This window comes from Hippoglossus stenolepis, chromosome 9 (assembly GCF_022539355.2).
Source record: "Hippoglossus stenolepis isolate QCI-W04-F060 chromosome 9, HSTE1.2, whole genome shotgun sequence".
Classification (NCBI taxonomy): Eukaryota; Metazoa; Chordata; class Actinopteri; order Pleuronectiformes; family Pleuronectidae; genus Hippoglossus; species Hippoglossus stenolepis.
This window is the reverse complement of record NC_061491.1, coordinates 24,521,510-24,546,176: the sequence shown is the minus strand read 5'-3', so window position 1 is coordinate 24,546,176 and position 24,667 is coordinate 24,521,510.

Here is a 24,667-nt window from a genome sequence, read left to right as displayed (position 1 = left end):
CCTTTACTTGATGAGTTCCTGCAGCGAAACTCGGCTTCCAACTGGGCTAACCGCTGCTAATACCACGCCTCTGATCAAGAGAAGCCAAACTTTATTGTGTCCAAGCCCCCGTTCCAAGGCTGGCGTTTGTAAAGTGGCTTCAAGGAATTCAACAGGAAGTTTCAACAAAACGGACCCGAAAGTTTCTCAGGTACAGACGCATCAATAATGCATGAATTTTGTAAAACTGCATGAAACCTATCTAAACTCTGAGCCTCCCTTGTTTCTCAGATGTCTGTACTCGCGACACAGTATCACAGAAAACATGCACAGCAAAGAATACAGAACGTCTGGAGTGTGGACAGAATGTAAGGCGGATGTTGTGTTTTGCCAAAACATCACCACTGCAACAGACACTATACAGGAGTGTAACATCTGCGCATTTATACATCAACAAACAGTATTCGGCTTTATATATTTCCAAGGCTTCACTGGTTCCATATAGTCTCGACATATCGGCAGTTTATTAGAAGCCTGGTCACACTCTGCTCTGAGAGGACAGGCGTGTCTCCCATTACATTTTCCTCCCGTGCCCTGACCTCGTCTGGGAGATGTCAGTCATTATCAAACATGCCTCATGAGTCAGTGATCTTTTTGTGCCATAATCACTCACCTTTGGGTGCGGGCACCTTAGAACAGAAACTACAACACGTCTTCCGATTCAGCCACGTCTACTTGGCCTTTGGCCCGGAGCGGCAGAGTCTCCTCCCTCAACTCTTTATATCTACAGACTCTATTCTGATGTTGGATCGTACCTCGCTCCGCACAGGAAATAGACTTAATCTCCTCTTAAGAAGCCCTTAATGTCCTTTGGTATCAAGCCATCTCACATCAGGCACATTGGTAAAAATGCAACGTGTTGTGTACCGTACAGTTTACTGACATTATGTGACAGGACTTCTGCATATGGAAGTTCAAGCAGTTTTCACACTGTTATCTCACTTTGTCATTTTGAGCGGCCAGAGGTATTAAGTGCAAGAAAAAAGAATAAGAAGCTCCAGTTCGCTGTCACAGACTGAGATCGTCTGCAGAGCACGGAGACCGGTGCAGGATCTCAGGGCGCCGGTGAGGGATGACTCATGTCGGCCAAAACAAAGCACTCAGTCTAATTACTGGTCAAAGTCAACAACAGATTCGGTTGTGACACTAATAAAAATGTTTTCACGAGGCATCAACACAGAGGTTATGTGTAGATCTGCACCGGAGCCCAACCGATACACTGCTGGAGTGATGATATCTCAGATCTATTGTCATTCACTGGATCTGGATTTTATTTGGATCTGCATAATAAAATAAAGATCAGCCTCCTGCACATGCCTGATGATTTGAATTAGGATCTATGAATTATTCCCGGAGAAAAAGTGTTAAAGAAAGTGAAAAATTAAATCCATAATCAATGATTAATGTCTGACCCCATGTCTGAAACCTCTTTAGTACAAAAGATGAATCGAAATGTTTTGGGGTCAAATTTGTTTTACTCAATAATATCAGTATTGGCCCCAATCCCTATCAGTCAGGCTCTAGCCTATACTGTTTAATCTATATCAGGAATGAGCCAACATAAATTATATATATTTATTGTACTTCTTGTCTTGTTGTATTCCCAGAACATCATTACGTCTGTGATTTGTCTCGATTTTCTTTCAAACACTGTCCCCGAAAGCTGTCATCACTGTGATCTATGAAGATCCTTCCTCCCGTCCCCTACAACCAAAGCTCCTGCTCGGGGCAGGGCAGGGCGGCTTGTTCACTCTTGAACCAATGAATAATATTTAAACTCTGCCTTGCTTCAGTGCTTTTCTTCAGACATCTGCACAGAGATGTTTATCTGCGGATGTTTCCTGAGCTGCAGAGAGGTGATTTATCAATCTCTTTACAGAAATACACTGTGATGATTTACGGGGCTGGTTCACGGTAAAACATTACTGAATGTTCTAATGCGGCAAAGCGGCATAAAGCGAGATTGAGGTGTGTCACTATTCACCGCCTCTTGCCGAACACGCAGCTGTTCACAATAGCTGACTTCAAGGCTTTCTCTCTCCCTCCCACTCGCTGCTGAACGACCCCGAGCCCCGCGAGCCGAGGGAGAGCGAGCGGCGCGGAAACATTGTGGATGTATCCGCGGCAGCAGCGGGTCAACGGTGCTCTGTACTCCGTGGCCATTTGATGAGCTCGTTTGGCATGCTGGCCACGTCGGACCCTGCCCAGGTCACATTTGCATTTCACAGGTGGAAATTGCGGCAACCTCATGCATGACACATCAATACCCTTTTGTTGCTCGGTGAATAGACCGCCATTTGGCCCCATTCGGTAACAGGTGGTCTCTGCCGCCTGTAAAGACACCGGTGGAAAGAGGTGTGCAATTAGCTTGTTTGACTGTACACAGAGGAGTGTGTGGAGCAAACAGGCCGACTGGGCGCTGACTCTGAATCTAACATGAAGAACGCTTTCTCTAGCAAATCCTCATTTTCCTGTCTAATCCGTGTGAAATTCACACCCAATTTGCTTGAAGTAATTAGCAAAGGTCACAATTACACTTTGATTAATAAAGACTACAATCAAATAAACAAGTTCTACAATAATGTTGGGACATTTGGTGTTAATGGGTCTTAAATGGAGTAATTGCGCAGAGGAGCATGACACAGTTACATACTGTGCCTTAGCTCCGAGATAATTATCGCAGTCTCATTATCCAACCTGTTTGTGATTCTCCTCAGTTCTTTTATGTCTGGAGCCCTGGAAGCGGCCGTGATGCTCGCTGAGAAGAGTCCAGGGCGTCAGGGAGCTGTCATGTAATAACCCAGAGAAAAGTGGTGCTACTGTAACTCGGCGCCATTGTCTGGCTAAATGTCAACTCTAGCTGCGACTGGAAATCCCAAGTTCCCCTTTTTACGATTTCTCTGTGCAGGAAAATGGATCCGAGCTCCAGTGATATGAACACGGGGCGTCTGACTTCCAGACATCCTGCAGAGGCGTTTCAGACATTATCATATTAAGAGGATTATGAGCACAGAGAAGATAAACAAGACAAGGCTAGAGGGATGTACTGAGATTAACTGCATCAACGTGCCGTGTATTCAATCCGTGTACCTGTCTTTTTAAAAACACATTTTCACCTTGGTTATGAAATCATCAAGTCACTTTTAATTGAAATGCACAGGCCAAACTTTAAAAGGGTAATTGCACTGGGTAGGAATGATGTTCTTGTTGGAAAATGTAATCTCCTCAATACCTTTTAATCTACGGGGGGGAACTCGCCCTTTCCTTTTGATGTGCACCCTAATAATGCAGGGATAGACTGCCCTCCCTCAGACCCAGTGTACACACACCGTATGGATTTTCTGAGCCTCACAAGTTAACTTGTGTGCTAAGTCAGGGAGATGTGGTCTGTGAGCATTGTGGGAGATTATTGCCCTCGCTGCTCGATGCCAGTGACCTCCTCCTGCATGTGCGAACGGATCCGGTTTCTGCAGCGGTGCAGGTTTTCCCCCGTCAGCTCATAAGTTCATGAGATCATTTTTAAATTCACTTAAAAAATACACTGTGAGCTCCGCTAATGAATTTCTGCTCCTGAGAGTCGTTTTGTGTGGAAACAACTCAGGACGCACTGGACTCGTTCAGCTCGTTTGACCCTGTTTGAAACCTTTTGCTCCTTTTTGATTTGCAGAACGTTTGTTTGTAGACGGTCAGTGTTTGTGTATTAAGAGAGAACATCTCATCCATCACCTATAAAACAGGTGTACGCTGAAATAAGGTGCAACAACCCAGTGGGGAACAGCTGCTATGACCTTTTTAAAGGCCTGAATTTTGAACTGTAACTAAATTAAATGTATCAGACCCAATAGTGCATTAATAGCTTATTTTGAAAGGCTTCCTTATTCATGCATTTCATCTTGACAGTAAGTGCAACAAGCATTTTAGCCTTTGTTGTATCAGACAGAGTAGTGAGCTGAGTACGGTGAGCAACTCTGTAATTACATAGTTGGCATTTTAAACCTCCACAACATCCTCAACCAGTGATTTCTCACCGTGTCTCTGATGGTTTGTATCATTGGACACAATGGCTGAACACAGTCAGAGACACAGAGTCGAAAGTAACTCAAAAACTGTCACAATTATAAAAAAATGTGCTGTAGACAGAGGATTGGATGGGGGGGTGCCGACCAATAACCCAAAATAGCTGCTGGACCAGGTATGGAGAGAAGCAGAGTCCGAATGAGATAGATCACAGTGTTCTTCTGAAGTCCAGAGTGGCTGAGCGCAGCAGATCAAACAGGAAGAGAACAAAAGGTTAGGGTGCAGGCCCAAAAAAGAAGCAAGGCAAGAGCAGAGTTTGACCAGAGTGAGAGTACCACAAGGTTTTGGTGTTGGGAGGGGGTCAGCTTGAGTACAGCATCAGGTGACTGATGAGAGAGATCAGCTTCGCGAGTGAATTGGCGAGAGGAAAAGGGCAGGGAGGCCACGCCCAGCCAGCAGAAGGCACTACCTGTGTCCAAATTCAGGGGCCGCCTCCACCGGGGCACCACGGCTAGGCTGTCCCATTTCAAAGGCTCCGACAAATATGGCCAAGAAATATGTATGTTCATCCCCAAGCAACAAAGGCTCCAACCTATCCCAGGATTCATTGCGGTTTGGAGAAATACGTTTTAATTGCGACGGGAAATGACGAGACCAAAACATAAAATGCTGAAACTTTGAGTATCTTCAACTCATCTGAACATCTAACGGTACATTTAAAACCACTGGGCATTAAAACTCTCTCGTTGCTGCCCTGTTGAAAGGGGGACGGGGGGGGTGTTAGGGTTGGACAACTTGTGACACAAAATCACGGAACTCCACCATCGACCAGACGTCGTATTTTGGTTCAACCTTCACGGTCTACTTGGCTTACAGGAGTTATTGTGCGGAATAGACAAAAAGCAGGGACAGAGCAAAACACGCAGACCTGCACCATCCCTCCGTGTTTGGTCAGAGTCAGAACAGTGTTGCCACCGTTAAACATGATTTATGTCAGATAAATAGATAAAAACATCAACAACAACAACTGATGCCTCAACCACTGCAGTTCCACCTTCTGGTTTCATTGTGTGGACGACAACAATGTCAGACGGATAAAATATGCGATTGTTCAATTGTAGCCAATCACTCTTGGTAATCCTTGTTAAACCCTTTTTTTTAAATCCATCAGGCAATAAACCCGTAGTCAGTAAAGCATCTTAATATAATCAGTTTTTACAGCCCAGTGGCTCGGTCAAACACCTCTCTCTGTGGATTTGATTGATATCCAAAGTTAAACAGCGGGGTAAAGTGCACCGCCAATAATCGCAGCATGCACAACCTTTCTCACCTTTCCGCCTCTTTTGGATGCTCAGCGACAGCCGTAAAGAAGTCTGTAAAACAACTGCCAGCGTCCGTGACCTCCTGCCAGAGACGGTTCACGGGGAGCCGACTCTCTCATCTAGTGGACATGGCTGTTTTATCTCCGCAGGCAACCTTGAGAAAAACGAATACCAAAACTGTAAGACTGAGGATGAGGAGGGCGGTGGTTGAAGGGAGGGAAAAAAGAGAGTGAGCGACAGACAGAAACAGACACGAGAGAATGAAACGGTGAGTGAGAGAGCATGGGAAAGAAAATGACTTGGCGGTCACCCAAGTGGATCATTACCTTCTGCTCCACAAATGTGATGTAGTGGAGAAGGTGAAACTGATAGTTTGGAAATGAGAGGAGCGCGCTGGACTGATGCTTAATCATTACCACCACTGCACCATGGCAGATAGCGGCTGTGGGCTTCAAGGTGTTCTCCCCTGATGTTCACTGGAACAGATCGACAAGCTTGTTCGCCGCCTCCAAAAGGGACGAGTGTGGCATGAAGCGATTAAAAACACACTGCCCACTTTGTAACTGTCCGCTAAGCGCTTGGGCCCTGAGTTTGCTCTGTTTCTCGGCGTTAGTTTGATTTATTGGCGCCGCAGTGTAAACACCAAGTGTGGACATTCAACTGATTTTTTTTTTTTTCCCTCACGCGTTCATGCCCAGTTTCTGTTGTGCTAAGTTTAGACTGTACAATTCCAGCAACTTATCGGTTGCATGTTTACAACCGGTGCTGTCAAAGCACAACTACAATGATCTTCTATGTGAGTGTCTCCGGACTGAGGCAACAATTGAAAGAAGCTCCCTTTTTGTTAGTAGATGAGACATGGACCAAACTAAAGTTTCCTAAAGATGGTTTCTGCCATTTAAGGTAGTTGTTATCACACATATACGTCAAAGTGTTTGTTTGTCCAGTGAGTTTGTTTTTATTCTCACTTGTGATTGGTTGAGCATGTGTATTGGCGGGACTTACATACCATGGCTCCACCCCCTGATCCCCAATCAGCATTGGCTTCTAAATTATGACATTGGTGCAAAATGGCAGCCTTGACATCTGAGATCCTTTATTTCTGGATAGTAAGAGCAATTAGAGACGTGTCCTCCACTGTGATTGACGCAAAAACACCTGCATTTAAAACATGTTCATACAGTTTACTTGTAATAATATTCTAATAATGAAATAACTCTAAAAATACAGACGGGAAATAATTTGGGATAGATTTAGTTTAATATTAGTTTATTCTAGGATGTTGTGACCTTGGAAATAGACTCACTGATCACTTTATTAGGAACACTTGTACCTTGAGGCGGACGAACAACAGCAGAAGACCCCGTCAGTTTCCACGTCTGTCGTCCAAGAACAGAAATCTGAGGCTGCAGTGGACAAAGGCTCAAAAAGCCGAGCCAGGTCTAAACATAGCATAATCTGATGAATTTCTGCTGAGTCGGCCAGATGGTGGTCATCAACGCCATGAACTAATGGACTCAACTCGCCTCGTGTCAACAGCACCAGACTGGCATTGGTGGTATAACGGGGAGGGGAATGTTTTCCTGGCACACTTTGGATCCCTGAATAACCGTCATCCATTGTTTAAATTCCCCACAGCAGATCTGCGTTTTGATATTGACCATGTGCATCCCATTACGGCCACAATCCTCTAATGGGAACTTCTAGCACGATGACTCACAAAGCAAAAGTCGTCTCAAACTAGCTTGAACTTTTGAAGGCCCCCCCCCGTCAGATCTGAATCCAATGGGATGCAGATTGTGTGCATGAACGTGCAGCTGAGAAATCTGCAGAAGTCACCTGATGTAATCTTTCCAACATCTTGTGGAATCCTTGGCATGAAGACTTGAGGCCCAACCCAGTGTGGTGTTCTAAATTAAGTAGTTTCACGAAACAATCCCAGCTCAAGGTTGGCTCACTTTCCTCTGAGATAAGTTGTCACCGGGGGAAGAAATGTCACAGCTGTGCCATTGCTGAGATTTGTTTTAGATTTGTGAATGTCTCAAAAGAATGACAAGGACAAATCTGTGAGTGAATTGTGATCCAAGTACATTGAACAAGTGACATGAATGTTGATAACAGCAAATAGATTCAGAGCAAGTCAGGATACTCTAGTGGATGTATTTTCATATTGTGTTTAATGATGGGAAAGGTGATAAAGATCTTTAATGACCTTGTTTGACATATTCCTTTATCTTCCTTCCTGTCAAATCTGAGATAAATTCAAGACTGCTTCAGGTTGTCCGCGATTCATCAGCCAAAATGAGACTCTAACTAATGCTGCTGAACTCACCGTTCTTGGATTACCTTCCCGAGAAGATGTCGATGATAAAATGAGAGTAGACACCAGCACTGGTCCCAGTGTGGAGAAACGGATACCGCTGGCCTGCACCATAATGGGTTTCTCAAAGCGAGTCCTCCCCTTGACACAAGGTTGGCTCAATGTGAGTAATAGTCAAACAGCAGCATTAGACTCACTCATGCCGGTGGACACTTTGAAACTGGAGCTCTGGTCAATGGAAAGATCGCATCCATTAAAAACAAATTTAGACTTCTGAGAAATGGGTCTGTGTGATTCTTTAATAATAAAAAGCATTTAAAAGCTTTTATTTAAATACACAAATCTGACATTCAAATGCCACTTAAGTTTCGTCCATTTGAGGCAGTGAAGGACGAAGAAAACGTTTCGATAAAGAGCATTTTGCGATGTTTTGTTGACGTGCCATTCAGCGATAACTGGTTGTTTTAGCTGTTTGAGTAGTATGTTCGCTATCCATCATGTCTGACAGGCGCAGCGGTTTTGCTCTTTTAAAGGAAACACTCCTGAAGAAATGACATTTCACGACATTTAAAAAATACATTTAAGCTACTCACAGTCATTTATGTCTGTTTTGCCATTTTCAGAACAGAACATTTACAGTACGCCCCCCGGTGCGATCCAGGAATTCATCGACAAGTGTATGGTCCACACTGATGTAATGTCCTTGTAATTATTATAAAATAAATGCCCGGGGCAGAGCAGCAAACACTGTGAAGGACCCGTCCCCCCCGAGCACCATCTGTTTGACCCTCTGCCCCCTGGTAAACGCCTCAGGTCCATTAAATCACAGACAAGCAGCCTCCAAAACAGCTTCTGCCCCAGAGCTGTGAGAGAAGTGAACGCTGCTCAACACTGACACTGACTGTCTGGACCTCGGCGACGATCAGGAATACGGAACAACAAAAACAACTTCATCCAACAGCAGCACAGAACGATTTATCCTCTAAAACCAAATAAGGTTTATTTTATACTAATTTAACAATCTCACTGTATTTATCAATGTTTTAGCTTTTGTGTTTTTGTTTGTTTGTTTGTTGCTTGGTTGGTGTATTTGTCAGCAGGATAACGCAAAACCTACTGAACAGATTTCCAGAAAACTTGGTGGAAGGATGGAACATGGGCCAAGAAAGACCCCTTCAAGTTCCAGCCACAGTGGGGGGGGGGATCCAGGATTTGTTTTCACTTTTTCTTTTTGACCATTTTCACCAATTTCCCAGAGTAGAATAATTAATGCTCTAAAGTTTGATAGAATTTGAAGGGGACTTCTGGGCCTTGGCGGAGGCATGAGCTTTACTGAGTGATAATCAGGTTTTATATTTATATTATATTGTGTGTTATATATTTTTACAAGCAAATGTTTGTTTGATTCTTAATCTATTTAAGTCTTCTTGTACCTGTGAACACACAAACAGGATTGATGCTTAATTCTGTTGTATTTCTCTGCAATGACAATACAAGTATTTCTACTCTATTTAAATACATAATACATAATTAAAGTTTTTAAGTGTTTTTACATATAATGTTAGAATCAAATGTAGAAAAAACATTCCTGACACACAAAGACTCAACATATTATAACAATATTACATAATTTCTTGTGCGAACTGTGATGTTTCTGAGCTGACAGTAAAAATAGTAACCTCACTCTATTTTTACCCAGAGTCAGAGACAGTTCAGAGTTATCTTTGACTTTCTCCTAATTTCTAAAAATATCGGCTCACATTTTCCAGTCTCTGCATGTTTACATTTACAGTTTGAAAACACCGGTTTCATCAGCCCCGGCTCTGCGGAAGCTGAGCTGCTGATGAAATCTCCGTCGTACTGTATCTGCAGCCGTGGTCGTGCAGAGCCAAACGCACGCATCGCTGCGCTCCATCCTTACATTCGACATCAAAGCCGCAACCATATCAATAAACAATGTAATTCACATGCATTGCACATTAACATTGCAGATGAGCGTGTGAGAACACTGTGTCTGTCTCCTGAGTCCTTGGCCTTTGATTTCCAGTGAGGAACGTTGGTTCTCCATTTCTGTGCACTTTTCTTTCATCAGTGCTAATCAATGGAATTTATCTAATGATGACAGGGATGAGGGTTTAAAGTGCATTAAGGCTGCATTAATGGATGCATGGGCACCATCACAAACGCTGATCAATACAGAATAGACACTTGAGAAAATGACTTGTCACTGGCTACCCAGGGTGTTGTCATTTCTCCGATTCGACTTGCCTTCGGTTATCTGTGAAAGTGATTCTCGCCACAGAAGCTTGAAACTCTTCTCTTCTGTTTAACTCCAACATGATAATCACTACATCAAAGAACTATATTGCTTCTGCTGCAGTGAATCTCAATGCAATGCAACCTGAGAAGAGTCAGGGTTATAAAAACAAAAGCACAACAAGGACACAGGTTCAGGCCCGTTGCACTTTGGATATACTTACACATTTCTTTACCACCATGTTTTCTCATTTCTGCAGTTTCGAATGCTGTTTGGAAACAAAGCTGCACGAGGTAATGTGAGTCCATCCTGAAACTTATAGGCTTTACCCAGGCAGCCATATGTGGCATCTCCTTAAGATTGTCACGCAGGGATGAGGAAACGACAAACTGAATTTAAATTCATGTTGAATAGAACAATTAGCCATCCTGACTTTGCAGGCACTTCTTTTTACGTGCTCATGGAGTTTTTTCATCTTTCGTCTTGTTTTCGAAACAGAAAAGTGTCGTCAAAGCTGACAGACTGAAGTCAGCTGATCGGGTTTATCACCGGAGTTACTGGATTAAATTACACTAAGTAATTAGTAGTAATAGTTATATAGGCTATGTATTGTGTTATTTTCCATATTTAAATACTCATTGAACTTAGTATTGCTTTTGCATAAAACTAAATCAGTAGCAAACACTAAATTAGTCAAATTCACCTCCCAATGGATATGGATACTTCAGATCTTTCCAAAATTAACATGGAATAAAAATTAACTGAAATGAACTTTTATTTTATTTTACCTCTATGACCTTTGTCAGAGCTACAACATCGAGTATCAACACAGTGTGAACTATCCACTGCACTGATCTGGTTCTCTAACCTGAAAGCTCTCGTCAACCAAAACATAACCTGCATTTTTATTATTTCATTTCATTAAATTGAGAGACTTTATGGTACAAAGCTTGAGTGGGAGGAGACTGGACTTTAGACGAGAAATATTAACGCTATTTCCGTCTTCTCCTGCAGAAACAAGGAAGGGAAAGTCAATGATGTGTCCTCAGGAGAACTAATATGTACTAGTGCAGCTGTTCATTTCGACTGAAGCAATTAATGTTGCAGACAACCGCTTCTTCTTTTTCCGTTAGCAGGCCTGACTTGATGGACAGATTGAAAAAAAGAGAGAGACAGAGACAGAGACAGAGTAAACATCTGCAGCGAGTCTGTTCAGTAAGAAAAACTTGGTCTCCCAGAGAGTGACAGCTGACAGAGTCGACGCCAGACAATTTCCTTACATCACTGTCAGCCGGCTTAAAAGAAGACAAGGAAACAATCCCCAGGTAATAGTTTCTTCACCTGTTATTCATGTAAACTTCTGAACCGACAAAATCCAATTTAGAACCAATGTTGAAAGATATCTAAAGTGACTTTGTGCGATAGTCCTGTTGGGAGGAGGGAGAAGCCACTATATTGGGTTCATGTTGAGAATATGCCCTCAGCATAGCGTCAGATTTATATTAGAATCCAACTTGTGGAAGAGAGAACACACCGTTTCTGTAAGTGTGAAAACACATTTACTCTGCGTTTGTCTCATGTTGGTTTTAGAATCTGGTGTTGTCGAAAAAATACAATTTGTGAAGCGGCATTGCTGTGACACTGAGCTCAAACAATCAATCTTTCTTTGACTTATTGTAAGCCTCTACGCATCAGCTCCCTACACACTCACTTACCCTTACTCCAATTTTATATCTCATAATTAAATTTTAATTTGTGCAGCAAATGTGACTTTAAAATGTAATATAACTGATGAACGTAGAAATCTGTAGAGTTAAGTCTTTTTTTTTTCTTCTCTTCCCCCCCGAAAAATCGGTTCAATTAATCTCCGCGGCCACACGTGCATGAAGCCGCCTGATGAGGTGCTGAGAGATAAGATTGACGGATAAGATGGCTGGATGTGAGGCCCCCTAATGAAACAGATGTGCACTTTAATTGGTTCACTGATACTTCTCAGAGTCTGGCAGTTTAAAAAAAAAAAAAAGATTTTGAAACCCAAATTGCTCTCGTCTCGTTCATCAGGGTGAAGTGGTGCGGCGCAGCAAAGTGTGAGCTCCACATACATGTTGGTCCGAGCTCATCCGCCGCTGCAGCTTTAATCAAGATGGATTATTACACCTGGGGAAAGGTTCGTCACAGAGCAAAGCCAGATATCAGGAGTCCTTACTCGTGTAACTTATTATTATTGGCTTTTAAATGAAGTGCAATCAGACACGAGTGCAGCGGTAATAAGGATCGACTGATGTGGGGCTCAGACTGCAGGGCTCAGTCATTTAGAGGTTTTGAAGAGCAACACATTATGAAAAACAGTCGATCATTTTCAGTCTGTTTCATAATAATCAGTAAATACAAGAACCTAAATGCTAAACACTTATAATTCCACAAATGTCTGTATGTGGAACAAACATCTCAAGAACTGTTCATCTTATCTGCTCCACACTTGTTAAGGGCTCGAGGAAATGATGAAAACATTTAAAAATATCTCTTGCCTTAAAGGTGCAAGTTGATTGCACTTATTTTCCAGTATAATCCGTTAAATAAGCCTGATTGAAGCATGTGACATTTTCAAAGGGGTCAGAATCATATTTAACAAATATCTGATGAACGTAAGAAACACAAAATGCTGTGTATTGTTCAGGGCTGAATGAAATGCAGCGGTGAATTTGGACACGCGATACGTTCACTATTGATAAACTTTCAATGGACAGGCAACCAGAGCTCTGCAGCAGCGGCAGCTGGGACTCATCAACACAAGTTACGCTGTCGATCACAACAACAACGAAGACTGATTCTCCGGCTCAGGGTCGAGCTTCACTGAACTTTTTAAAAAGCAGGTGAACAGCTCTTTGTGCAGCAGAGGTGGCTTCAGGTTTCAGGGTCCAGCAGCAGGTCTTCACTTACTGCGGCTCAATTACTGCAGGGCACTTTTAACTATGCTATACACATAAAGTTCTGTTTATTACAAGTAAACTTTTACATATATGACATGACTTTATTTTTTTTTTCATTGTGGCCAGTATCTTTGACTTGATCTACAATTATTTCTCTGCAGAAATCTATAATCATCATGATCACTAAATATGTATACAAGGTTATGATGTCTGCTGTATGTTTGTGACTGCCTTGCTCAAGGTGACCCTGAAGCTACCGGTGCAGACTCTCTTCATTATGTTTCAGTAATGTTTACTTATCCAGATTTTCACTCTGGAGATATTCTGGGCTTGACTGGAGATGTGGGGCTGAAGTGCCAGTTAAGTACATCAGAGCAGCGGCAGAGATAAATCTGAAAACAGAAAATGACTTGGGCAGTGTTTATTTACTGGAGCACACGGCCCAAATGTCAAGAGGGATAAGGACTCAAAACGTCAAACCACTTGTTATTCACTATAAGTATGTTTCAATACACAGCACATCATCCACACTGCGACTTTAAAATGACCCGAAGGACCCAAAGTTTCCAAATAGGGTCAAGTAAGAGTTTTTCAAACTAAGAGAATCTTTGTGTACAGTATTTGCTCATTTACGATGTAGAACAAAGATTGAAGGTCATGTGTTCACTGTCAAGGTCCAGTGAGTTTCATGCTCCATCATATCTCAAAGAAGGATTAGCTGCTAAGAAACACAACTGGTTACTGGCTTTGATGTTGTGGCTGATTGACGTAAAGTAGATTTCAAATAAAAAATTTAGAAATAAAAAACAGTTCCCTCATGAAACCACATTTTAATTCACTCCATCCAGATAGAATTTGGATTCTCACCAAATTGCACACATTCATACATAACAGTCTCAAATCCAGGACTTCCTCTCTTAAAAATCAGCAAAAATGTTGAACATAATGTTGAAAAAAGTGATTCAGATCCACACCAAAATTTAAATGGGTTCTTTCCTGACTCATAACACATCCTGCCAACAAGTTGCATGGTAATCGGTCCAGTCATTTTTGCGTAAACATGCTGAACCACAAGCTGATAAATACAGAACCCTTTTAGAGGAGCTGATTTGTTGCCCTATTATAACAAATATAAAGCATCTGAAATCCAGTGTATATTTAACAAATATCTGATGAAGGCAAGTAAAAGATCACATCACGTTTCACCAGCGTTAGATATGTGTTTGAATAAATGCTCTTGCCACGATGCCAGATGAACTCCCAGCCTGAACACTATTTGGCCCCAGGAGGAGACGGGAGAGAACGAGAAAATGACTCAACAATTCAAATCCTCTTTCGGACATTTACAGCCGAGTTTTTATCGTGGCTGTAAATATGGGACGTCATCGCGTGAAATCACAGTCGGAATTCAAAAGTGACACCAGGTGGTCAGAGGAGAATTAACCTTAAGGCACGGATGTAAAAATCATGTTGACGTTTTTGCTGCCTATCAAATGGAAAGGGGAGGGGGTAGAACCTGAGTGGGAATCCCTGGAGATCTGTGTTTGTCTCCTGGAGGCAGCACAAACAAGTGTGACAGAGGCTTTGTACATAAATAGTTTTAGAGCATGTATAGTGTGCAGAAGGTAAATACGTAGGTAGGTGAGTAGAGTTTCAACACAGGAAAAATCTCAGTGAATAAACAAATAGAGAAATAAACTCTGACAAAAAGGCTTCTCCACAAAGATGTGTTTTTTAGAAACTCTCCCTTAAACAGCCCAAACATTCATTGCAGGGCTGATGCATCGAGACAAACAACCATTCACACCTATTACACACAATCACACAATTTAGAGTCTCCAATTAACCTGAGCTGCATGTGTGTGTGGGAGGAAGACACGAGTCGGGCGAGAGGTTCAAACCCACAACCTTCTTGCTTTGAGGCGACGGTCCTCATCAGTGTCAAACTGTGCTGTCCTCCGAAGACTTAGTGATTATTGTTGATGGTGGTTGATGATTCCAGCAGGTTGGGGGGGATGGATGAAAGAGGTTGAAGGAACAGAGGGGTGGAGAAGGAGAACAGAAATGTAACTGGGACCAATCGTGCTGTGAGGTTACCCTCGGTGTGCGGTGCCTCGGTAAAGGGTACCTCGGGTTTGAAGGTTACACAATGTGCTGAATATGTGGAGATGAAATATTTAACGGTTTCTGCTTCTTGGAAAAAAACTCGTGTTTAGACTCAAACAAAACAGAATTCATGATGAGATCTCTGTGTTGTAAAGGTCCACTGCAGAACCGATGGAGTGTACAAGCGGAAAGATCACAAAGTGTCAGTATTTATAAAAGCATCTGTGTGTGTGTGTGTGTGTGTCTTTACACAACGATCAGCCGTTGTTGGCATGAAATCCCACCTGCCTACCACCTACCTGTTTTTGTTTTTGTGACCCCTTCTGCTTGAATTCATTCACCTTCCGCGTCTGATTCCCATCGTCTCCTCTGGGAGTTGATCCCACATTTTCTGTTCTTGCTCCGAGCTTCAACACCAGACCGCATCTGCTGCCTGAGCATGAACAGACACGAGAACTCATCCTGATAAATCTGTGGAGGGAGAAAGTCCCCAAACTCCTCCGCAGCAGGAATAGAAATTCACACCACGTTTTTTGAGTGAGGAACAAATTCACAAAAATGAACCAGCTAAATTAAACTAAGGTTAAAAAATGGAAGCAGGCAAAGTAAATTAATGTAGATACAGATTATTGATCCTGATGAGCATTAGTGACAACATTTCAGGTTAGTGGTGCGTAGCTGGGGTGTGTCTGGTGTTTGCGTAAAACCATACACTGTGTATAAAGATGGATGTGGCATCTCCATTTTTTTCCCACTATCCACGAGTAATTCCAAAGTTTCCCGGATATGAACACTGCCGTGGTTTCTAAGTCCCGGCAATCGCGAATCAATCATGATGTTACTGGAAAAAATAAAAACCTCAACGAACATCGGTGTGATTCGAACTACTTAAAATGACAGAAGTCATCTTTGAGAGAAAGTAAAATAACAAATGCATATATTTGACATTTTAATTTGGCCCACGTCCCATCTACTAACATGGAGGGGGCAGGTTTTATGACCTTAACTGCAGTCGGCCACCAGGGAGACATCAAGAGGATTCAGCTTCACTTGTGGGGATGGTCCTGTTGTCCATGTTGTCGACTTAAAACCAGAAACTTCAACAGTCTGTAATCTTGCTAAACTATATTCAACACTTAACCCAGAGCCACTTTAATATTAATCTACCTGTTACTTCCTTCATCTGCATCGACAGCGTATTGTTTTGAGCCATGTTTAAAGGATCTATACTCACCTTGAGTTCAATACATTCATTTCCTCAACACTTGCACCTATTCAATGCTTACTTGTTTACACACTGATTAATCCCGGTTATTAGCGATTAACTCATTAGTATGTTCAGAGCATCTAATCTCCAATTTTGCGTCAGTCTTCCTGCGTTGCTGTGTTTCTAATAGCTCTGTTTCATTTTCATTGTTCCGCTGCTGTCAGAACAACATTGGGAGTCTTGGGACGAAGCGCCGATGGACAGCTTGCGATGGTTTCTCTCTGCATGCGGCTTGAATAATTGATGCGCTGATTGCCTGGGTATTCATGGACACAAAAAGGCTTTTCCTATTCTCTGTCTAACACACTGCTTGAATCTTAAATAGTCCTCCCCAGTGGCACAATGCACAGGGAGGCACGTGACTCGCAGACAATACAGTATAGCCAGGGTCCTTCATTGTCTGATTTCCTCAAGCTGCCGTTATTAGACATAACAATGTGACAAATTAATGTTATTCACCGTGCGCTCCTTTGGACGGAAGACGTCGACACGCACTTGCCTGAAAACTGACTCAACCTTGGCTAAATCGTATACAGCACATGTAAGCATGTATTTTTAAAATCTTAATGTCGAATTTGCAACTATATCCCTTTCCCCAGTGGTGGATACTCTATATCCACTTAACTGCCTCTTAGGAGCAAATATTTTTGCTCTACTTAAGATGCATACCATAAACTGTGCACCTTATCTGTGGCGACCTTGCAAAATCTCACGCTTCCAGGAAGCATTAACTGGCTGTGTTTGCCTCTGCTGCTCTGTACTTATTTATTCATGTTCGCACCCTGCCTGTGAATAAATCCCATAATTAAAGGGGATTTGTGTACAAAGAGCAGCGATGTGCTGGAGGCTCTTAATGTAGAGAATTAGTGGCGAGGAGTGCCATGCGGCACGAGGCGGGGAGAGCAAATGCTTTGTGTGACCAGCAGCTCCGACGTGATAACAATCTCGCCACTCGTGTCGTGGTGTAATGGACTGATTGTCTCTGAAACCGGAAACATGGTATAGGCCTCATTGACTGACCATTAAACAATTAAACTGTCAGTCCTCTGTCCTTATAGGCCAATTACCTACCCTGACAAAACATGGCCTATTTACATATAATGGCTCCTCTTTCCAGCTCCTCCAGGGTTCAGATGAAACAGTGTGACACGATGAGCTCTGTGATGTGGCAGCTCTGACACCTCACTGACCCAATGCATCTAATTATTGCCCAGAAACACGAAAATAATTTGAGATACTTTACACGTGTTTGGATGATTTTTTACATCTAAGAAGTTGAGATTACAAGCTCTCTGAGCCCCCCCCCCCGCCCTCCTCTCGTTTCCTCTCTAAGTGGGACATGATGAAGCTGATTCACTCTGTATTTTGTCCTTATTGTGAAAGAGAATTCATAAAGACTGAGGAGAAGAGAGCTGTGGTGCCAGGAGAAGAGAGGCTACGTAATGATGCTGCTGACGTAGGTCACTAAATGTTGCTGCCACAAAGAGTTGTGTGAGGGCATTGTCTCCTTTTGTAAAGGAAGGTCCGGTCGTATCCGCTGCTAAAGGGAATAAGAAAGGAAGAATTGAAGCACAGTTCATTTGCATTTAGAGAATTCAACCAGCTTTTATAGTAGATGTCACTATAAGATGCTTCCAGCTCATTTAATCCATTGGGAACCTTTCTGAGGAAGTTCACCTAGACAATATACCTCACTGACATTGGTGATCTTTTATTGAGGATTTCTGAATTCACATCGATATCAGTGACCCTTTAACTTTGCGATAGACTCTTAAGCGTAACGTTAAATGAGGCATTCTGCTGAAAACTATGGAAAAAAACCTTCTGTGACCCGTTTGTCAAGGCACAGAATGGCACACAAGGCCGGAGCGATCTGAACAAGCCGGTGCCAAAGCTATTCTATTTGTGTTTCTTCTTCTTCTTCTTCGTCTTTTGTCTGTCGATGGTGTATTTACTCAGCAGTGAAACCCATCATTTAGGAGAAGGCTGCACCGAGTATGAAAGGGAAAAGGATTCTATTGAAGTCACAGTTGGCACGAACAACGACCGATCTGTCAAGCATGACTGCAACTTTAGTCCTGTTACCAAGCCGTCTCTTAAATGCATGGTCCAAAAACGAGGTATTGAATTTATGTGTCTATGTAAAACCGACCGGTCGATGTTGATTCTTTGAGATTTCTCCAGCAGAGTCACTGCGTTCAAGTCTTGAATCACATTTTAGAGTGTCAGAGCGATCACAGAAGCAGCGTCGGGTAAAGACAATGTGCAGGGAAGGCAACCAACCCTGTGGCTTTTTATTCAAAGCATTCTGGGAAAAGCAAAAAAAACCACTAGGCCCAATAAACAAAGCAGGCTGAAGAAAAGAAAAACAGGCTCTCCTACTCTGCTTTAAACATCGGGGTTGATGAATAATAAGGTGAGAGAGTCTGGTGGAGATACCGGTAGCTTTCTTCAAACAGAAAGGGAATCGCAGGCTGACGAAAAAACATGATTAAGGTTATGAAGGTGTCTTTTCATGATCTAAATGCACAAACAATCCTGCAGACGCTGCAGACACCCAATCAACGTCTCCTGTGACAGGTCGACAGAGATATGACCACACACAGGGACGGTGTTAACCTTATGGGAGAGGGAAGAGGAAGGAGAGTGTGTCTTTGCTCATCAAGCCTTGTTTTGGCCTCGGGGCAACAGTGCCACTGTGACTCTCAAGTCAAGGCGAGAGAACCAGGCGCACAAACAGAGAACTGGTATGAAGAGAGAGAGAGAGAGAGAGAGAGAGAGAGAGAGAGAGAGAGATGGAGAGAAAGTGGGAGGTGGGATGAGAGGAGAGGCTTCATCCCAGGATGAGTCACGTCTCCTCCCTCACATTGTCTGCTGCACGGAGCGGAGGCTGCGGGGAATAGCCGATGCTGATGAGATGGGAGTTTCCCCGAGCTTGTTGCATGGCTCAGGGCAGATTTGGAAAAATATACACAGACAGGCGGGAACACACACACCTAACATAGACACCGGCAAAAAGAATTTATCCTGAAAGTCGGCACACGTTAAAAATACACAATTCACCTCGATTCACCCATGATTTTTGCGTAGCTTCTTCTTCAATATACAATTGCTGTCGAGAGCAGGTCTCTCACGGTCGAGGGAGCGACACGTTTTTTACTCTCACGGTTGCGTTTGCGGCATCCCCTTCCCTCCCTGTGCCCACGAGTCCCCGAGAGGAGTCTCACAGAAGGTCTTGGCACCTCTCAGCTATCTTATTTTCAGCATCATAATAAAACATGTAGAACAAATCATGTCTAAACTTAGAGCGGAAGTGTCTTGCATCAAGAATTAGCCAGCTGACGCTAAAAAAGAAGACCCAATCAGCAGGCCCCGCTTTGCCCAGAAGTAACTGGCACGCACACACGCTTCCTGGGCAGTTTCCAGAGCTCTTCCGCTCTCACGCGCTCCTCTCTCTTCGCCCCAGCCACTCCACTTTGCTGTTAAAGTGTGTGAGAGGGTGGACGGAAAACAGAGGCGCTATAATGACTGCTGGGGCGATACTGCCACTGCGCAGAGAATAGGGATCAGCGCTCAAAACACTGTGCTGCAGAAGACTCGAAGCAGGATAACAATATCTGGAGGCCGGGCCGGGATGCAGGCTCGTAAACGCTATCTGGAGTTCGGACTTCCACGAACAATAAGACCCTTTAAACCACTAACATTTTGTGTGTGTCTGTGTTTATGGGCCCCATTACTTGCGCATTAGTTGACCGGTCTTTGCTTTCGAGAGCTTTTTACAGTGGTTCTTTAATGGAAGTCCAGAGTAAAGTTGAGTGTGCTGCTACACCTCAGTGACCTAACATCTCAGTTCATATGTTGGTTTTGCAGCTTTTCCCCCACAGGCACATTTATAGCATATTGCACATTTGTGGGTTACTCTGCATAGCAATACAGTATGTGTGTGTGTGTGTGCAGCGCCCTGCTATAAGTGCCTGAGTGTGTAGTGTGTGTGTATTTTGTCTATGTGGGGACAGAGCCTGCTGCAGTGCTGGGAGTTGCTGAGGTTCCTGGTTGCATGTGCGAGGGAGCTCTTGTGCGGTTGGACTAATGAGGCCCGGCATAGAGGATGGCTGTTGAGTGACAGAGATGATTTACGCCAGCAGGATGGACAGTCGGCTGGGAGGAAACATTCATCTTACCACGAGCCACTGTCACAGACACACAGGCGGAGAGAGCTACATACACCCACCCACACATAGAGTGGTCGACACATTCTTAGTCCCACAATCAACATCCTAACCTTTCACCAGAGTCCAAGAGTCTGAAAGCAAATTGACCGCTCTGCAGTGTGTTAACGTGGGTTTGAGCATAATCGTCCTGCATGATCTCCACTGTCTCCTACTATCCAGAAATGAAGCCAAAATACCGTGGATTACGAACGCTGCCATCTTGTGCTGCATTCAAGGTGTGTCTGCCCCTTGTGCATCAAACAACTAGTTTAAACCAAATTCACCTGAAAAACAACACACAAACAAACTAAGAACTTACTAAAATGACAGAAACCCTTGTTGAGAAGAAGTTTGACCCATGTTCCATCCACTAACATGGAGGAGGCAGGATTCATGAGTTCTACAGCAGACTGCCACCAGTCATGTCGTCCATCTTTATTTTAAATCACAGGTTAAGCCACAGTTTTCTTATTGTTTGACATTTCATCTCATCTGACCATTAAACTTGCCTTAATTGACTATTTGACAAATGTGGTGCAATTCAAGTAAACCAAAGTTTAACTGAAAGCTAGATTGGTGAAAATGGGAAGTTAACCAAAACAGTAAAGATGCAAATTAGCCGGAAGATGCTGAATATCTCAATTCATGTCGGGGGAACTGCAGAGTTGCAAGATAATTATCAGTTGGTTCACGACTGCTGCTCAAATGTGACACATTATATTATTGGTCTGTTGGAATAAAGATAATGATTTGTACATCTTCTGTAATCTGGCTAAATCATTGGTGTGTAAACAGCTCACTTGATTGTCTGACAGCACCGGAACAACGTTGTCATGCAGACAGATCCCAGCTTTTTTACTTTGCGACTGTGTGACACAGAGAAATGATGCTCAAAAAGAAAGTATAAAAATAAGTTGGTCCTTATAACTTAATTCCATCTTCATCCACTGTCCTTTATGTAGCTATTTTCTCATTTCACTCTCTTATTCCTCCTTTATCCAGCCTCTCTCTCTACTTCACCATTATATTCTCACTGCATCCTCTCCCGCCGCCTTTGTCTGTCTCTCCTTCTCTCCGGGACAGATGAGGTGAACGAGTCGACTCTTCTTTCAGCCCAAGATGGCTCCCTATCCACCAAGGGCATAGTTCTGTGTGAATAATGTCTGAACTGAGGAGTAAATATCTTCCCATGACAAGTTGTTTGGATTGGTGCTCATATGCAATCTGATGCTTTATGTATCACGGCTGCCCGGCCGCTCGCCTTGCAGGGGAAGCGCTGCCCTGTCAGTGCCCCTGAAACACTGAGAAGGAGAAAAAAAAAAACCTTTTAGGGAAGTTCCAGAAAAGCAATGCAGCCCAAGATGTCACTTTAACTCTGAGTTGTTCTGATGAAGTGCCTCACGGAGGTAATGCATCCGATATGGTGCAGAGTTTTTCTTTTTTTTCTTAAAATGTCTATTTAGGCATGAGGATCAATTTGAGGTTTGAATTACGGGGGAGATTAAAGGCAGAAGATTGGTATCATGTTAATCCTGCAAAACTACTCATGCTCTGAATAACCTGTCGGCGGAGGTCAAACATCACTCTGAACCGTCTTGAAATTAGCTTCTGATAAGATAATTCGGGTAATTCACACATGTGCAAAACAGCTGTGGAGTGAGAGCGGGTCGTCCACTAACCAGAGGGTCGGTGGTTCGGTCCCTGGCTCCTCCAGGGTTGAGTTCTTGGGCTTAATCCCAATTTACCCCGAACGGCTGCATATACAAGTCGTGTATATGTGCTTGAATGGGCGAATGCGACTTGTGCTGTAGAGTGCTTTGGGAAAATGCTATATACTATTTCCGTGGGAGACTGAAACTGACTATTCAGACATGAGGATCAAATTTAGGTTTAAATTACAGGGAGATTAAAGGCAGATCGTGTTAATCCTGCAAAACTACAAATGCTCTGAATAACCTGTGGGCTGAGGTTTAATTTTACCATCTTGATAATGGCTTCAATTAATGTCACACACTGACCTTCAGGCTCCTGCTGCAAAAGTTGTTTTGAGAGTTCATCGGGATTATTAAAATTGGCCTCTTGGCTTATCCCCCTGATTCTTGCCGTCATAATCCATGCATTGTTTGCCTTGATACGGTGCCGGGTCGGTGTTTATCATTCCATTCGGCAGTCTCCTATATTTATCTAACACTAAACCAATCACACAGATCAGCAGAGGCAATCAACAGTGAAATCGCATCACTCACCTCAATGGAATATGGATAAGCGTTCATCCATAAAACTATTTGCCAAAGAGGTTTCGGTTAAGGGCATCTGAGAGGGCAATGTGCAACAAGCTCCTCGGAGCTCCTCAATCTCCCATTGTCATAAAAATTCAAACACAGGGCTCGTTTTTATAGGTGTTCAGTTTTAATAGGAGTCATCCACTGCTGTAGCCCGTCGTGCCTTTATAAAACAGCATGCGTTGAAGGTATTAGTGGCAGCCACCAGCCACGGCACTTAATTCCGTCCTCTGGGTGCAGTTATTGCCGGTTTAACTGCAGCGGGCCGAGCAAGCAAACACCCTCATACACAAAAACTTTGTCAAGTGATTATCTAGCGTACGTTTGTGGGTCCATTTAAAAAAGGGATTTAAATGTGATTCCTGGAGAATTAGCAGATTAAGGTTTTTTGGCTCATGCAGCAGTTTCATAAAGACCCCGAGACGCAAATTCCAGGTATATTCCACCAGGCACAAAAAACCTTGATATTAGAAATACACTTTAATTTCCACATATAATCCACTAACAAGGTGAATGAATCACCAGATCAAACAGCCTCTATTCCGGCATTTCTTCCATCAACTTTTCTCTTTTATGTCTGAATTCAAAGCTTTTGCAAGAACTCCCACGTCTGTCTGACTCTTAATGTCACTGTTCGCCCTCGTGAACTGATGTTCACATCCTGCATCCTCAACAGCTGAGTCTGACACTTCTGCTTTGGCTTTTTTAAATGTCTTATTGATCACTAATCAAATCCTCACGTCTTTTTTTTCCTTCTTCTTCTTCTTCTTCTGTCGAGCTGACACCAGACCAGTTAAGCATTTTTTATTATTTAAAAGTGCAACAGCTTGAGACATTTGCTGAAGCTATAATATTGAAGAAGTCGTTATTTCATTTGGGATTAGATGTGAGTGACAGATAGAGGTTGGTCGGACAGTATTGTCGGTGGATCCCACTTGAATAACACCAGTAGCTGCACATATACTGTTTTTAATTCTCGGTAAATCTGAAAGTGTAGAGAAGAAAAAAAACTGTTATTGAATATCTCTGTCTTTGTTTTATATCTTTGACGTGAGCCATGAGTCAAGGTTTGTTCCATTAACAACGACTTAATATGCAATGTCACATGCAGTTTAAACTAATGATTCATATCGTATCGACTGCTCCTCTTGTTAACAAAGTCTTACAGGAGGAGGCCTCCACCCTCTCAGAAACAAAATCACCGAAGCGAAACCTTTTAAAGATTTCGGTTTAGTGATGGATAACCGAGGACTCTTAAAACTCCCACACCTTCCCGTCAGAGTCGTGCTCTGCCAAGAAAAATGATATTTCCATTCAAGGTCCAGTTAAAGAGCAGGGAAGGGTTACAGATGGTAATCACCTTAGTAGTGTAGCCTGTCTCCGATCCCCCCCCACCCCCATCTAATATGCAACGTTGATGACTGATAATACATTATTGATTCCCTCTCCTGGCTGATCTTGAAAGGCCAGGTTCGACCATGGCTATCCATCTCATGGATATTTTAGTAGCATTTCTTCCAGAATATGACCACTGCACTTCCCCAGGTCCAAATACTGAACAAATAAACTGTGTTTTTCTGTTGCACCAGCACTGGAATACATCTGAAAAATATAGATTTAAACGTACAACGTGTAACTTTGGCAGCTACAGGATTCTCTCATTCAAAACAATAAGAAAAACCTAGTTTGATGAAGTTGTGATGTCCCCGATGTGACTCTTTTTAAGTTTTATTCACGCAAAGCAGCGAACAGCAATGAATAAAAAACAGACATTGTACTCAGGTGCAAACAGTGCATTGGGGCCAAATGCTTCATTCCAGGCAGCGTCTGAGGTTCAGCGTGTCTGAGATGTTCATGTTTTCTCAATTCACTGGAACAGTTAATGTGAATTCCTGCCTCTAAGGTCAAATAGCCTC